The sequence below is a fragment of the Mus musculus genome, chromosome 2 (genome assembly GCF_000001635.26).
Source record: "Mus musculus strain C57BL/6J chromosome 2, GRCm38.p6 C57BL/6J".
Lineage (NCBI taxonomy): Eukaryota > Metazoa > Chordata > Mammalia > Rodentia > Muridae > Mus > Mus musculus.
In genome coordinates, this window is record NC_000068.7 from 84777830 (window position 1) to 84793111 (window position 15282).

At 42.9% G+C, this 15282-nt stretch overlaps 1 long non-coding RNA gene across 1 annotated transcript; it reads right to left on the minus strand.

Moving 5' to 3' along the window:
- Positions 1-1029: 1029 nt before the first annotated feature.
- On the minus strand, positions 1030-13525 carry Gm36596. Its single transcript, XR_374752.3, has 3 exons — positions 12351-13525; positions 3213-3345; positions 1030-1139 (listed from the first exon to the last, which is right to left on the minus strand). It is a non-coding gene; the product is annotated as a predicted gene, 36596 (long non-coding RNA).
- Between the last annotated feature and the right edge of the window lie 1757 nt (positions 13526-15282).

The window sequence follows — 15282 nt, forward strand, 5'->3', positions numbered from 1 at the left end:
AATGGAAAGAGCAAAATATAGCAAGCTAGCCAGCGGCTCTTTTATGTGAGCCAGGCTCTTACCTGGCTGTTGCTAGGTAACCTCTTACCTGGCTGTTGCTAGGTAACGGGCAAAGCCTAAAGGAAATACTAACAGGTAGATACAGGGCATACAATGGAAAAAACATTAGAAAAACTTTCCTTTTCTTTGTAAAAAAAATTTCTTTTTCTTGTGTGTGTCACACTCAGAGGATAGAGAATAAAGGTAGACTTCCACCTAAGAAAGTTTCTTTCCAGGCTATGCTTTGTAAAAACTCAGCTGAGGTCCAAGGAGCCTGGATACGGTTGGACCTACCAGTGGAAGCTGATGTCATCTGCCTACTGTTGGTTTTACAGGTGCACGGAATGAGAATTTTGTGATCATGGAAGCTCGAACCCAGATATTTAAGCCTGGGAGGCCAGGCACAGGGGTCAAGCTCAGAATCTTGCAGCAAATCCTTGAGAGGCCAGCTTATGAAGCTGTGATGGTAAAGAACAGGAGACCTCAAGATGGGCGTGCTAGAAGTGTGTGCCATCTGCCGAGAAAAACCACAGGCACCTCGTGAAGCCATCCCAAGAGAAAATCCATGTGAAGTACAACTGAGAAGGCCATAGGGGTGGGTTTGCCAAAGCCTGTTAAGTTCACATGGTGCTACTACATGCCTGGTATGATGAACATGGAGCTACAGGATTTAACCTTTACCCCAGTGACTTCAGTCTCCCTTTGGTCTAACATTTCCTTGTCACCCTCCTGCAGATTTTAGGGATTCTTGAAGTCGCACTAAATTTATTTTCGCATTACAGAATGGTTATGGCTCGAGTCTGAACGAGACTCCAGTGCCTGTTCTCAAGCTGGTGACGATGCTATTTTGGGATGGGGCTAGGACCTGGTTGGTGGAAGTAGGGCAGGCACTAGGGCTGAGCTTTTTTGAGGGTTATACCTAGCCTCTGATTCCAATTCTTTTTGCTGCCCAGTCTACCCCAGTGTGAAGGGCCTCCACCTCACCTTGGTCAGAGACTTTCTGCTATGTCTTCTCTGCTTGGATGTAATGGAAGCCTCTGGATTTGTGAGTTGAAGTGAATGTTCTCCTTTTAGGTCATCTATGCTAGGCAATTTGGTCACTGTCAAGTAAAAGTAACAGAGATACACAGCTAGTAAATGCCAAAGGGAAGCCTGGACCAAATCTGGCCGACCTTGACATCCTTGTGGTTACTGGCCCACGAATGCTAGGACCAATCCAAAGCAGCCATCAGAATGTGATCCTGGAGTCCTCTCTAGTGGTTTCTGGCCAAAGTTTTAGGGTGAACAGTGGAGAAGCAAAGAGATTCCCTCTGTTTGAAGATCGCTTTCCTTCACTTATTTTGGCCGCCACTGTCTGTGTACCCAGGCCATTCTCCGGGGTAAGTCGACTATAGCAGCTTTCTTGTTTGATGAAGCAGGGGCTGCAGCTCACTGTCTCACCCTGTGTACAGAAGCTCTTCCTAGGGTGGCTGTGGTTGTGAATTCTGTCCTTCCCCACTGGGGGCAGGCGTTTGCTTTGCGTGAATGAGCTTTGTCTCTGATTTCTCACAACACACCTCTTTCTGTGGAAACCACAGAGTTGACAGCCACCAGTAAAAAGTTTGATGTGGGTTCCTGGTTGTCACTGTTACCACAGATAGTATCTGCACTTGGTACTCTGATGTATCACTGTCACCTTCCATGGGCGTTTTTCTGCTTAGCTCTACAAAGTTTGAGCCTTTCTGGAACTCTTACATATAGTGCTCATTCACACCCCTTCTGCTAAAACCTCTATTCTTTCCTTCCTGGCAGTCTCCAGCTGGTACCAAGAGGTGGCTGGAGATCAGAGATGAAGACAAGAAATAAATACAAATATTTGTTGAGACACAAGCTTTCCAATCCAGAAAATCCTAAATGACGTCCTTAGATGCCCAAAACTTTTTAGAGTAAAATAGAAACATTCAATAACCCCTTATGGGCTGGAGAGATGGCTCGGTGGTTAAGAGCACTGACTGCTCTTCCAGAAGTCCCGAGTTCAATTCTCAGCAACCACATGATGGCTCGCAACCATCTGTAATGGGATCTGATGCCCTCTTCTGGTATATCTCAAGACAGCTACAGTGTACTCATATAAATAAAAGAAATGAAAAAAAAAAACAAAAAAACAAAAGGTGCTAAGCAGGCCTGTGTCATTGAGCTGTCACCGCAACCTGGTTACCCTTTAAAACAAATAAACAAACAAAAAATACCCTCCTTACATGGACATTCTAAATTGGTTCATTCATTTATCTAAGGATATTTTATTCTTTCAAGCTTATCACTTCAATATCATATATTTGCTTTGTAAATTTTTTAAATAAATCAGACATTTATAAAATTAATTCATTGCAGACACAACTGCTTTGTTTTTATTTTTGTTTTTGTTTTTGTTTTTGTTTTTTTGTCTTTTCGAGACAGGGTTTCTCTGTGTAGCCCTGGCTGTCATGGAATTCACTCTGTAGACCATGCTGGCCTCAAACTCAGAAATCCGCCTACCTCTGCCTCCCGAGTGCTGGGATTAAAGGCGTGCACCACCACGCCCGGCTTCTTACTTATAAAAAACATATATTGAATACTTAATTCTTTCTAGGTTGCTTGCTCCCTCTCCTCTCCTCTCCCCTCCCTCTCTTCCTCTCCCTCCTCCTCCTCCTCCTCCTTCTTCTTCTTCCTCTCTCTCTCTCTCTCTCTCTCTCTCTCTCTTCCTCCCTTCCTCCCTCCCTCCCCACCTTCTCTCAAAGGTCTCATATAGCCCTAGATTCAAACTTGGTATATGAGATATCCTTGAACTTATGATGTTTCAGCCTCCACATTCACTAGGTCTGTGCCCAGTTTTTGTGATGCTGTGGATTGGGCCCAGAGCTTTATGCATGCTAAACAGGCACGCTCCCAACACAAGTGTACCTTCAGCCCCCATAATAACTATGTTTATTACTTAATAAGATATCATGAGAACTTGACTAAGTCAATATAGGTAGCTCTAGTTCATTCTTTCTAACAGATGTACAACATTTCACTGGATGGATGTATCACAAACTATTTCTGTGATCTCAGGCATAATGAAATTTGAGTTGATTTGCAAGCTAGCCTTAGCTGCCTGCTGATTCCAGAAAGTTCTCTCACTTACTCATGGCTACCCTTCTTGTCCAGCAGCTTACCTGGTGTGTTTGCAGCCTTCCTGGGTTAACTTCATCCCCAGGTGTTGGTTGTCATCTCTTAGGTCAAGAGGTCCAGGATTGTCTTGCTTACCCAGATGTGAATTTGGTCTCTGTATTAGTTACCTTTCTATTGCTGTGACAAAATATGATAAATCATAAAATTATTTCAACTTACAGATTTATACTCCATGCCTGGATCATGAACTTATTTATGGAACCAAGCCTGTTTGTGGACTCACCTAGACTTTTAGGTTTTGGTGTTTTGGGTTTTTTTTTTTTTTTTTTTTTGGTGTTGTTGTTGCTTGTTTGTTTTGTTTTGTTTTGTTTTGTTTTGTTTTGTTTTGTTTTGTTTTTGAGATAAGGTCTCTCTGTGTAGTCCTGACTGTCCTGGAACCCTCTCTCTCTGTAGATCAGGCTGGCCTTGAACTCAGAGATCTGTGTGCCTCTGCTTCCTGAGTGCTGAGATTAAATGTGTGTGCCACCACTGCCTAGTTGACTTTCAGTTTTATTTTCTGATGAAGTGTGTGTTCCAATGGCTGCCTATAGTCTTCAAATTTCTATCATTTAAAATTATTTAGGGAGTCTGAGCATGGTGGCACATGCCTTTAATTTCAGCACTTGGAAGACAGAGGCAGGTAGATCTCTCTGTGAGTTCAAGGGCAGCCTGATTTATAGAGCAAATTCCAGGACAGCCAGGACGGTTACACAGAGAAACCCTGTCTCACAAAACCCAAAAATCCAAATCAATCAATCAATCAATCAATCAATAAAGATTGCTCTTAATTAACAACTGAGCCATTTCTTTAGCCTTCTTTTTTTTTTTTTTTTTTTTTGGTTTTTGGTTTTGGTTTTTTTCAAGACAGGGTTTCTCTGTATAGCTCTGGCTGTCCTGAAACTCACTCTGTAGACCAGGCTGTCCTTGAACTCAGAAATCCGCCTGCCTCTGACTCCTGAGTGCTGGGATTAAAGGCATGTGCCACCACACCCGGCTTATTTTAATTTTTTTAATAAATACTATTTTCATTACCTTTGTGTATTTGTGTAAGGTGGGGAATGTGTGAAAGTCAGAGGACAGCTTGAGGCAGTCAATTCTCTTCTTGTGTATCTCAGGAATTAAACTCAGATCATCTGTCTTGGCAGCAAGGTTCTTTACCCACTGAGCCATCTCTAATTAGCCTCATGCCCACTTTCTTAAAAATGGCTTCAGGGGATTGAACTCAGGTCCTCTTTTTTGCAAGGCAAGCACTTTCCCAGCTAACTATCTCTCTAGTTTGGCTGTCTTAAAGATAAAAAAAAAAATCCAACTCTTATAGCATGTGGCTGTCGTTTATTTTCATTTAAGCATGGCTTTCAGCTACCTTTCTTCTTTTTAAATAGGAGAAAGTAGAACCTCATTTTCCTGCCTCAGAGCCGGGGCTGCTGACACATGCTATTACACCTAGTAACTTTTTTTTTTGGTGTTACGAGACAGGGTTTCTCTGTGTATCCCTGGCTGTCCTGGAACTTACTTTGTAGACCAGGCTGGCCTTGAACTCAGAAATCCACCTGCCTCTGCCTCCCAAGTGCTGGGATTAAAGGCATGCACCACCACGCCTGGCCTTTTTTTTTTTTTTTTTTGCTTCTTGCCACTTCTGTGGATTCGGGCAGATCGGCAGAGCCTTGAAGTTTCTTCTGGATTGACCTGTCATTGTTGGTTTGTGAACGGTGTTTGTGAGTGGATTGAGCTGATTTGTGTTAACTAAGCTGCTGATAGCTATCCTGACAGCGCAGATTGAATCTGCTTCAAAGAACTATTTCTAAACAGGGCCCCATCCTCCTCTGCTCTAGCAGCCTTTCCTGCCCACTGCCTCTGGCGGCTGATGGGCTAGAAGGGAGGTTAAAGCATTTAAAAACACTAATTAAAACTAGGTTTGGAAAAATCTAAGCCTACAACACCCAACTAAATGTGTTTGTATTTTAAGATGGTCTTGCTATATAGCCTAAACTAATCTCAAACTGGAGATTTTTCCTGTTCCAACTTCCACTATGGGGCTTACAGGGGTGTGCCACCACAGCTGGTGTTATAATGATGCACTTGCTAATGCCAGTGTTCTGTTAAGTGGTCACACAATCAGAAGGAATGTCTGAAGGTAATTTAAAATTTTTGTTTGTTTGTTTGTTTGTTTGTTTTCAGGCAAGGTCTCACTAAGTAGCCCTAATTGGCCTGGAACTTGCTATGTATACCAAGGTGGCCTCAAACTCGGAGTTCTACCTGCCTCTACCTCACAATGCTTGGACTAAAGGCATGCACCACCATGACTGGATTATTTATTTATTTTTAAGTTTTATTTGTGTCTCTGTATGTGTGTGTGTGTGTGTGTGTGTGTGTGTGTGTGTGTGTGTGTGCATGCCATATATCTCAGGTGCCGTGTATGTGAGTGACACATGTGTGCAGATAGATACCCACAGATTGCAGAAGAGGATGTTGAGTGCCCTAGAGCTTCAGTTACAGGAAGTTGTAAGCTACCCATGTGTATCCTAGGAACTGAACTTTAGTAGTCTGGAAAACAGTAGTGTTTTGAACTGCTGAGCTACCTCTCCAGCCTCTCTCTTTCTTTTTTTCAAATATTTATTATTATATTTATTCATTTATCTATGTGTATGTGTGTGCACATGCATATGTTAGAGGTCTGAAACCAGCAAGAGTTGTTTTTTTTCCTTCTTCCAATGTGGATCACAGGAACGGGACCCACAGAGCCATCTAGGTCAAGGTGTTTTTTAGATGAGCTTCACATTTGAGGAAGTCAAATTGCCCACTATGATGTAGAAGGGTCCCATCATGTCAGCTGAGGTACTAATAGAAAAGTTCTCCCTCTCCCCCTCCAGAAGAGAAGAATTTTGCCAGGAGACTGCTTTTAGATTAGCTTCCACAGTCACGTGAGTCAATTCCTTAAAATAAATTTCTTTTCTATATATACACATCCTGTTGGTTTTGTTCCTCTGGAAAACATGACTAATACAGGCTAAACAGTCAGGCTCAATATTGCGTGCTGCCCTGACAGCTGGAGAATATCAGGGGCCTTCCAAGGCTTATGGCAGGAACTTCCCACTCTGCTCCCTTGGCTAAGGCCTCTAGCTGATAACTTTCTTGGTCAAGAGTATCAGATACATTCCTGTATCAATGAGCAATGGTCTTCAGTTCCCTGGCAAACTGCAGAATTAATCACACAAGAGCCACCCAAGACCCTTGCTATTATAATGTCTGAATCCTACCACCTCTAGCTGGTTTATTCTGTTCCTGAGAGTTCAGTCTCTGTGTGGTCCACCGTGACATGTGTTGTCTTCAGCCATGGTAATAGCATATACATGGCTAATCAACCACTGTGGCTCTTATCTGTCCAGTGTCTGGCAGTATATGTTAGATCATCCTTTCACTACAGGCTGAGAACCTATCAGCCCCATAGTGAACAGGAAGTGATTGGAACAAAAGCTACTATTTCTTGGGGCTGGAGAGATGGCTCCATGGTCAAAGCATTTGCTACCTTCAGTTCCCTGCATTTACTCTAGCCACCTGTAACTCCAGCTCCAGGGAATCCAATGCTCTTTTGCCTCTGTGGGCACCTGACTTAAGTGCACATACCCACACACCGACACACACACACATTGATGTAAAAAATCACACCTCTCCTCTTAAAGGAGACAAAAAAATAATTTATTCTGGTGTTGATTTGAGTGATCATGGTCCATGGATTTAGGTTACCCCAAATTCCATGTTCCAGTGTGTGATGGTTGGTTTGTATGTACTTGGCCCACAGAGTGGCACTATTAGAAGGTGTGGCCTTATTGGAATGGGTGTGTCACTGTGGTCATGGGCAAAGACCCACATCCTAGCTGCCCGGAAGCCAGTATTCTGCTAGCAGCCTCCAGATGAAGATGTAGAACTCTCAGCTCCTCCTGCACCATGCCTGCCTGGATGCTGCCATGCTCCTGCTTTGATGATAATGGACTGAACCTCTGAACCTGTAAGCTAGTCCCAACTAAGAGTTACCTTGGTTATGGTGTCTGTTCACAGCAGTAAAACCCTAAATACAGTGTAGAAGCAGTTTCATGACATTTTTAGTTTTATAAAATAAACAGAACCACAAACCAAGGCGAGTTTAAAGTGGTGAGGACAGCAGAGAGGCAGACCCATGGAGACGAGGGAAGCTTTGTTTTAAAGGCCTTAAGTGTTATCTGATCATATTCTTAGCTCTTGGATTAGTGGAAGCTAGTGTTCTGCTAAGTTAATAGCTTCTAAGAGGTTTTTGTTTATTATCACGAGGTGTTAGCTCTAAGTTAACAGCTTCTAAGAGGTTTTAATTTGTTATCACGAGGTGTTAGTTCAGATACAAAGAGGGCAAGGAATGGCTGCTCCAAAGGGCTAAAATTAGTCCACGATTAAGTCATTAGCTTCTGAATCTACAATCCCGTCCATCATTCTCTGCAGGCACAGACTCCTTCCAAGGAGGTTTTGCGAGGTTGTTTTCACAGGCAGACACAGCTTTGTTACAAGAATTTTCATTCACACACATAAATAAAATAAAATCTCTTTAAAAGAAGTTACTATTTCTTTAAAGTCTCACTAATTTCTTGCTGGCGCCATAATTAAAACTCTTAGCCAATGTACTGCGGTCTTAATTTTTATTTCCTTGCTAGCAAATGAGTTATGCGATCACTCATGTTTGGTTTTAGCTGCTCATTATAGCTGTCTTCCTGGGCACACAGCTAGGCACAGCCACAGCCTAGCACAGTCTTTTCCCCCCGGAATACAAAATCTTCACTGGACTGTCTCTTCCACTCGGCAGTTCCAGCCATTGTCCAATCCACGGTGAGAATCACTAAGATATGAGTTAGATTTCCAGGGGAGGCTATTCTATTTAAAAGCCCCTTGCAAGGATGTCTTACCACATGAATAAAACAATCTAGATTCTCTTCGCAGGTCCCCCTGCCTCCCTGTCTAACTTCCTCTGCATGACTCAACACACACACACACACACACACACACACAGACACACACACACACAGACACACACAGACACACACACACACACACACACACACACACCGCAGTGACTTCTGAAGACTCTTAACCATATCTCTATGACAACACTGCTTCTTCACTAATTTTCCGCATAGAGGTTAGATTTCTTTCTTCCTTCCTTCCTTTCTTTCTTTCTTTCTTTCTTTCTTTCTTTCTTTCTTTCTTTCTTTCTTTCTTTCTTTCCTTCCTTCCTTCCTTCCTTCCTTCCTTCCTTTCTTTCTTTCTTTCTTTCTTTCTTTCTTTCTTTCTTTCTTTCTTTCTTTCTTTCTTTCTTTCTTTCTTTCTTCCTGTTAGCATTCCTTCTAGGCTCTGCCTCACAGTTACCTGGCAACAGCCAGGTATGCCTGATTCACTTCTAAAAGGGGCTACTTGCCCCCTCCTCACTCTCTTGCTCTCTTATTCTCTTTCTCTTTTAAAAAAAGATTTATTTATTATTATGTGTAAGTACACTATAGCTGACTTCAGACACACCAGAAGAGGGCGTCAGATCTCATCACGCGCGGTTGTGAGCCACCATGCGGTTGCTGGGATTTGAACTTAGGACCTTCGGAAGAGCAGTCAGTGCTCTTACCCACTGAGTCATCTCTCCAGCCCGCTCTCTTACTCTCTTACCCTCTTCCTTCTCTGCCCCTTCTCTCCCCATTCCCCTCTCCCACCTATCTCCACGTGTTCATGACTGGCCTTCTCTCTCTCTCTCTCTCTCTCTCTCTCTCTCTCTCTCTCTCTCCTACTTCTTCAACTCCCCTCCCAATGCCCTAAATAAACTCTATCCATACTATATCCATCTATGGCTGTTACCTTAGGGGGAAGGGACGCCTCAGTATGGGCCTGTAAAGGCATACTCTTTCACTTCACCATACTTCACTCTACCAAACATATTTCTGGCTTCCTTTTCTTTTTTATAAAATGCAACACTTTTTTTCTTTTTTCTTTATCCTTTCCTTCCCCTGTCTTTCTTTCTTTCTTTCTTTCTTTCTTTCTTTCTTTCTTTCTTTCTTTCTTTCTTTCTTTCTTTCTTTCCTTCCTTCCTTCCTTCCTTCCTTCCTTCCTTCCTTCCTTCCTTCCTTCTTTCTTTCTTTCTTTCTTTCTTTCTTTCTTTCTTTCTTTCTTTCTTTCTTTCTTTCTTTCTTTCTTTGATACAAGATCTCACTACACAGCCCTGGATGACCGGCCTCAAATTCACGAAGATCCACCTATCTTTTCTTCCCAGATTTGCATTAAAGGTATGTGTTGCCATGCCCAGCTGGAATTTCTTTCTGCTGGTATTTTGTAGTGCTGGAGATGGAATCCTGAGCCACATGTACTATATAAGCTACACCTCCAACTCCAAGGTTTGTAAATTTAGCTCTTTGTTTGTTTGTTTTGTTTTTTGTTTTTGTGGAGACAGGGTTTCTCTGTATAGCCCTGGCTGTACTGGAATTTACTCTGTAGACCAGGCTAGCCTCGAACTCAGAAATCCGCCTGCCTCTGCCTTCCCAGTGCTGGGATTAAAGGTGTGCGCCACCACTGCCTGGCAATTTAGTTCTTTTTAAAGGGTTTATTTTTAAATATGTACAGGTGTGCACATGTGGTTATGTGCAAATGAGTGCAGCTGCCCTCGGAGGTCAGAAACATCAGGTTCCCCTGGAGCTGGAGTCACACATGGCTGTGAGATGGTTGCTGGGGACTGAACTCCTGTCCAATAAGTGTTCATAACCACTGAGTTGTCTCTATCCAGGTTTAAATGACACATGTTCGCCTTAGTCTCTGGCATTTGAATACTTAATCTCCATTGGGTACTATTTGGGGAATTGTAGCCTTGGTGGAAGATGTATGTCACTGGGGGAGCATTTTTATGTATTTAACACACATACAGGAATTTACCTAGTTAGGTGCTGCTCAAGAGTCCCCTCTGTTGACCCCTAATGATCTAACAATTACATCTTCCTGATACATCCTGCTTTCATCTGAATTAAGTGACGGGAAGAACATCAATGGTTAAGGAGAATAGCATCATTTGTTTGTTTTGGAGACAGGTTTCTTGTATCCTAGGCTAATCCCAAACTTAGTATGTAGCTGAGGATAGCATTGAACTTCTGACCCTCCTGCCTCAACCCTCTGATTGCTGAGATTGCATGTGTGCACTCTCAAACTCAGTCTATGTGGTGCTGGGGTTCGAACCAAGAGCTTCCTCCATGTGAGGCAAGCACTCTTCCAATAGAGCTCCATGTCTACCCTGAGAGACAGGTACTAAAAGAAGCAGACTGCCCGCACACTGGTTTTACCTTCTAAGTCTTACTATGGCCAAGGGCTACTTAGAATCAATCAAGGACTCTCCACTGTGACCCAGTGTCAGAATTCTTGCCTACTTCCTGAAAAGTTCAGATTTCACTTCTGGACTGTGCAACTTCCTGTCACCTCTGCGCCCCCCCCCCCCCCACATACACCAGACACACAACAGAAACTCAGTAAATAGCTGTTGACCAATTGAATAGACAGGGTTCTTTGATATTGGCTGTCAAGGACACAGATTGTGCAATTAAGCTTTTTAGTGTTCTTTCTCCTACACACCCATTCTCATTGTGTCTTCTGGCATCGGCTTATAAGGAGGCTGGTATTGCTTGTTGTCTTTTCTGGGGAGCTGATAAGAATTAAGAGGAGAGATATTACATGGAGGATGGTTGGGGAAGAGGAGAGCTAGACTGCCCACATTCTAGAGAAACAGCTGCAGCAGGAGCTCATGAGTACTGCCAGGTGAAGGCATATTTTTCTTTTACTGCCCCTATCCCAATAAATGGCACTCATCTTTCCTCATGATTTCTAGGCCAGAATAGTTCTCATTTTCCTATTAAAAAACATCTCTTTATTAAGCCAAATATTTAACATGAGTCATCCTTCTGTGCATGCAAGCTACAGGAAAGTGACCCTATGGCAAAAATGAAAAAACAAAAACAAAGACAAAAAAAAAAAAAAAAAAAAACCAAGCCATCATAACTAGCTGGTTTCTACCCAGCCTCTCCAAATCCTTTGCACATTGCTCACATAGTGTTCATTTAAGATACAAACTTGGGGCTAGGGAGATAGTTCAGCTGATCAATCCCCTGCCCCCACTTAGGGCTTAGGTGTCTACAACCTTAGCACTGGGTAGGGCTGGGCTGGGCTGGGCTGGGATGTTAAGAGCTTTCTGATTAACTGGTTTAGCCAAGTGGGCTCTGGGCTCAATGAAAGACGCTGCCTCAGAAGACAAATGAAGAGTGACTCTGTATACAGGTTTGTCTGCATGCATGTATGCAGCACACATACAACACATGCACTCATAATTCAAACCTGGCTGAGCTTTTCTCTGACTTTCTCTTTCTCTTCCTTCCTTCCTTCCTTTCTTTCTTTCTTTCTTTCTTTCTTTCTTTCTTTCTTTCTTTCTTTCTTTCTTTCTTGTTTTTCCTTCCTTCCTTCCTTCCTTCCTTCTTTCCTTCCTTCCTTCTCTCTCTCTTTTCCTTCCTTCCTTCCTTTCTTCCTTCCTTCCTTCCTTCCTTCCTTCCTTCCTTCCTTTTTTTCTTTTTCTTGTTTGTTTTTGTTTGGTATTTGTTTGTTTGTTGAGACATGTCCCTCTCCCTCTCGTCTCTCTGTCTTTCTCTCTGTCTCTCTCCACTCTGCCTCTGTCTCTGTCTCTCTCTGTCTCTCTGTCTCTCTGTCTCTCTGTCTCTCTCTCTCTCTCTCTCTCTCTCTCTCTCTCTCGCCCTGGTTGTCCTGGAACTCGCTCTGTAGACCAGGATAGTCTCTACTGCCTGTGCCTCCCAAGTGCTGGATTAAATGCATGCGACACCAACACCAGGCAGGCTGTTTTTTTCATCTAATCAAGAAGCTTTCTAGAGACTTTTCTGAGTCTTACCTGCAGCCATAGAGCAACTGAGACTCCACAAAGGACCCTGCCTTCCACAGCCCTTCCTCAGGCATTTTGAAAGATCCCATTTTTAATCTCAGCGCGGTTCCTATTTGACATCCAGACAGGGGGTCTGGATGTGTGGGCTGTCTCAGTCAACTCTGGACTGCCTCTTTAGCCTCCCCATTCGGTTAAAATAGAAAAACAGAAGGGAACAAACCTCTCGGATCTTGATCGTCTGGTTGGGTCCTCTGGTCAGGTTTGGTTACCTGGGTGACAGAAGCTTCACCCCGCCTCCCAAGTCAGGGATGCTACTTTATTCCGACTCACTTCCTATGTGGGCATGTGGGTGTGGGGAATTCAACTCTGGGTCCCTGGGAAAGCCGGGAGCACTCTACGCTGCTGAACTAATTTGCTCTTCTTCAAAGTTCCCCACCCTCTCTTTTTCTCTCCTTCAGTAAGATGTGGCAGTGTGGGTTTAAAGGTACCCTGCCTTTGGCTTCTTATCTCCGAGCAGTTTAGAAAGAGTGCTCTGCTGGAATCAAAGGCCCGTCTGAAGCAGTTTCCTCACAGGGTCCTCTGGGAAGCTGACTCCCAGGCCCTCAGGCTTGGCAAGAGTAGGCTCTGGGGTAATTCTGGAACTTCCCCACTCCCGTAAAAGTGAAAACCGGTCACTGGGAACAGATGAGCCCTTCCGGGATTGTTCTGGGACAGCGGAGACAGCCTCATCACTACTCAGTTCTGCCCCAGCCTTGTCAGGAATAATGTCTCTAGACCCCCGTTCTGCTCTCCTGTGCGACGAAGGACTTTGACTTTTGCCACAGTCTCATCTACCCAACCATAGTACTATATGCTTTCATATTGTTTAAGGGGTGCATTTTGTTTACTGGCGACGCTAATAGAAAAACAGAGCAGGACATCATTTCTATAAATGGAAAATCAATAGCACTTACCGCAAATAGAACAGATCTGGGCCAGCCAGGCTCAGGGCCTTGAGCCTGTGATACTTTCAGAGGCCCATGAATATACTTTAATTTCTTTTAAAATGAGAAGAAAAAATAAGTATAGTAACAGTTGAGTATTGTTACTTGCCTGGATTTGTGTGTGTGTGTGTGTGTGTGTGTGTGTGTGTGTGTGTGTGTGTATGTGTATATCTGAGTGTGGAGGTCAGAGGATAACCGCATGTATCTGTCAATGGGGTGTCTGTGATTGTTTTTCCATTGCCTGGGAAGCTAGCTGGCAGGTGAGCTTCAGAGGAGCCTTCTGCCTCCCCGTTTCTATCCCCCCATAAGAGCACTGGGGTTATGGGTGTTCATGCTATCTAAGTGGGCTCTAGAGGTTTAAACTTAGGTCCTCACATTTGCACTGCACTCGCTAAGCTACCATGCCCAGACATGGATTGTATTCTTGTTCACTATGATTTAATAATGTTATTATTATTATTATTATTATTATTATTAATTTCATGACCACCTCACAGAATTTTGTGGGAACTGAGGACAAGAGCTTAGCTTATCACTTAAGAAATGTCCAAAGTCCACATGTCTCTCTTTTTTAAAATATTTATTTATTTTAAAGATTTATTTATTTATTTTATGAATATAAGTACAGTCTTCTGACACACCAGAAGTGGGCATCAGATCCCATTACAGATGGTTGCAAGCCACCATGTGGATGCTGGGAATTGAACTTCGGACCTCTGGAAGAGCAGTCAGTGTTCTTAACTACTGAGCCATCTCTCCATCATGATTTAATAATATTTTTAACATGAAGATTTTGTGTTTGTTTGTTTGTTTGTTTGTCTTTTGAGACAGGGTTTCTCTGTATAGCCCTGGCTGTCCTAGACCTCACTCTGTAGACCAGGCTGGTCTCAAATTCACAGTGCTGGGATTAAAGGTGTGCGCCACCACTGCCTGGTTGTAAGTTTGTTTTGTTTGTTCATTTTTTGTTTTTGTTTTTGTTTTTGTTTTTGTTTTTTTTTGTGTGTGTTTTTTTCGAGACAGGGTTTTTCTGTATAGCCTTGGCTGTCCTGGAACTCACTTTGTAGACCAGGCTGGCCTCGAACTCAGAAATTCGCCTGCCTCTGCCTCCCGAGTGCTGGGATTAAAGGCGTGCGCCATCATGCCCGGCTTTGTTTATTTTTAATAATAAACATCACATAACAATTTAACCAGATCAAAGCAGAAGATGCTTTTTAAGCCTGTGCATTCCACAGCTCTGGAGACTGAAGCCAGGCTTGATCCCTACTACATAAGCTTTCTACTTATTTATTTATTTTACCCATGTCTTGTTACTTAAACCCGTTTAAAATGTTCAACATCCTTTTGGGGGATTTACTTGCCTGGAAGTCACTGGATTGAATGATGATGATGATTAAAATGAAAATGACTATGACAATGTTGGTTGTTATATTGTTGTGGTCTGCTGATCTCCTCCAGCACCAGGCATATATGTGGTACCCACACGTAAATTCACACAAAACACGCACTCACATAAAATATAATGAATCTTTTAAAAAAATTTAAATGTTCACCTATAACCTTTAAAATATGTATCTGTCTATAGTTTTGACTGGATAGTTACTCAAACTTTACATCTTAATTTTAGGGCATCATAAATAAAATAAGCTAGACACAGAAGGACAAACACTACATGTTGTAACTCACGTATGGGTTTTCTGTTCTGTTTGTTTGTCCGAGACAGAGTCTTATGTAAACCAGGCTGGCTGCCAACTCTTCAAGTACCCAACACTGACCTTGAACTGACTCTTCTGTCTCCAACTCCCAAGCACTAGGGTGTGAGCCACCATAGCTGGCTCTTTCCCCATATCCGGAAGTTCATGGAAGCAGAATAGAATAAATATTATTGGGGAATGAGGAAGGGAAGCAAAGAGGAATTATACAGGAAGTTGAATAATAGATACCAAATATGCTTAGGTTAAAAAAATAATTCCAGTCTTCCTCTTCTTCTTCTTCTTCTCCTTCTCCTTCTCCTTCTCCTTCTCCTTCTCCTTCTCCTTCTCCTTCTCCTTCTCCTTCTCCTTCTCCTTCTCCTTCTCCTTCTCCTTCTCCTTCTCCTTCTTCTTCTTCTTCTTCTTCTTCTTCTTCTTCTTCTTCTTCTTCTTCTTCTTCTTCTTCTTCTTTGGTTTTTCG